Below are 2,500 nucleotides of genomic sequence, written 5' to 3'. Positions count from 1 at the left end.
CACGGCTCGCCCCCTCTCACTGGCGAAAAGCGCATCCCGACGTGACATAACTCCTTTGACACACTGACGCTGCCTCGGGCATCCACGTCCTACGGTCGATATCAACGAACCTCCCCCCCCCCCTCCCCCCCACAACACGCCATCCCATACCACATTGTGTACCGTACCCAAACCTAACGTGTACTGTACTACAACGCAATGTGTACCATAACACAACCCAGTTTGTACCTTAACCTAACCTATGTCACCTTAACCTAACCTATGTCACCTTAACCTAACCTATGTCACCTTAACCTAACCTATGTCACCTTAACCTAACCTATGTCCCCTTAACCTAACCTATGTCACCTTAACCTAACCTATGTCACCTTAACCTAACCTATGTCACCTTAACCTAACCTATGTCACCTTAACCTAACCTATGTCACCTTAACCTAACCTATGTCACCTTAACCTAACCTATGTCACCTTAACCTAACCTATGTCACCTTAACCTAACCTATGTCACCTTAACCTAACCTATGTCACCTTAACCTAACCCATCTTGCACCTTAACCTAACCCATCTTGCACCTTAACCTAACCCATCTTGCACCTTAACCTAACCCATCTTGCACCTTAACCTAACCCATCTTGCACCTTAACCTAACCTATGTTGCACCTTAACCTAACCTGTGTTGCACCTTAACCTACCTCAATTTGCACCGCAATGTAACGCAATTTGCACCGCAATGTAACGCAATTTGCACCGCAATGTAACGCAATTTGCACCGCAATGTAACGCAATTTGCACCGCAATGTAACGCAATTTGCACCGCAATGTAACGCAATTTGCACCGCAATGTAACGCAATTTGCACCGCAATGTAACGCAATTTGCACCGCAATGTAACGCAATTTGCACCGCAATGTAACTCAATTTGCACCGCAATGTAACTCAATTTGCACCGCAATGTAACTCAATTTGCACCGCAATGTAACTCAATTTGCACCGCAATGTAACTCAATTTGCACCGCAATGTAACTCAATTTGCACCGCAATGTAACTCAATTTGCACCGCAATGTAACTCAATTTGCACCGCAATGTAATGCAATTTGCACCGCAATGTAATGCAATTTGTACCGCAATCTACCCCCACATTGTGCCTTAACCTAACCCACGTTGTGCCTTAACCTAACCCACATTGTGCCTTAACCTAACCCACATTGTGCCTTAACCTAACCCACGTTGTGCCTTAACCTAACCCACGTTGTGCCTTAACCTAACCCACGTTGTGCCTTAACCTAACCCAAGTTGTGCCTTAACCTAACCCAAGTTGTGCCTTAACCTAACCCAAGTTGTGCCTTAACCTAACCCAAGTTGTGCCTTAACCTAACCCAAGTTGTGCCTTAACCTAACCCAAGTTGTGCCTTAACCTGCTCTGTAATTGGCATATGACACGTTACATTAATGTATTGTCCAACCGCAACCCGCTCAGAATGTTGTGTACACAGCTACGTGTCATCTCCCCATAACAGCTGCATTGCAGTGTGGTACGCCATAGAGACGTGTGGGAGTAATGGACGCAGTGGATGGCGATCAGCATGAGCCGTCTGTTCATGTAGTGGCGCGTGTATGCAGACGTAGTAGTCTCTTCTCACACAATGTGATAGCACGGTGCCCCGCGTTCCACATCTGCGACATGCTACAGAGGCCGGTTGACAGTTGGTCGCGCAATGGACATCGCATACGTACGGGGGCACCTTCCACGTGCCCTCTAGTCGGGCACATTTTGTTGCGTGGATGTGAGCGGATGTAGTGTGTCTTGACACCTGACAGGCAGGCATGCAATAATAGTTGACTTTGCAAACGGGGATGGACGTGTACGTTTACTGGTGACGTTACGCAAATGAACAACTGGTAACCCGTTGTGGTGCGGTTGTCCTTGCTGGAGGTACATCTGTGAGGGCAACGATCGGTACAGCTACGAAGCGGTCCCCACCATACCAACGAACGTGAATGTGAATCTGGGTGTGAAGCGATACGCGGCTGTGGGTGGGTGGGACTGTCCCCGGCCGGTGAGGGGGGGCCGCCCGGCGTGCTGGCCGCGCGGTGCGTGGGCGCACGCGCTACAGCCGGCTGGTGGGGGCGCCCAGTGGCAGGCGCGCCGGCCGACGGACGCGGCAGGCGGCGCAGCTGCGCGCCGGGGCACCCTGCGCGCGGCGCCGTGCAGCCAAAGTGGGTCCTCGCCGGCCCGGTGCGAAGCGCGGTGGACATCTGCAGTGTGCTGGTCCGATTGAGGACTGTGTGCGTTGAGGATGCGCCGCCGCCCGGCACTCGGCGCCGCGACGCCGTCTGCTGCTCGGTCGCCCCAGCGGTTCTCGCTGGTGGTTTGTATCGCAGTTGTGCAGACGTGTTGGCACGTGCGCTGTGCTGGGAGAGTTCGCTTCGGCACCCACGTGGGGCCTTTGCCCTTCTGTGGCGCTGGCGTTGGAGCTGCCGGTCACCGTAGGTGGCGCGT

Source organism: Schistocerca cancellata, unplaced genomic scaffold (assembly GCF_023864275.1).
Source record: "Schistocerca cancellata isolate TAMUIC-IGC-003103 unplaced genomic scaffold, iqSchCanc2.1 HiC_scaffold_952, whole genome shotgun sequence".
NCBI classification, from domain to species: domain Eukaryota; kingdom Metazoa; phylum Arthropoda; class Insecta; order Orthoptera; family Acrididae; genus Schistocerca; species Schistocerca cancellata.
The sequence above is the reverse complement of the archived record's forward strand: the minus strand, read 5'-3'. Positions refer to the sequence as shown.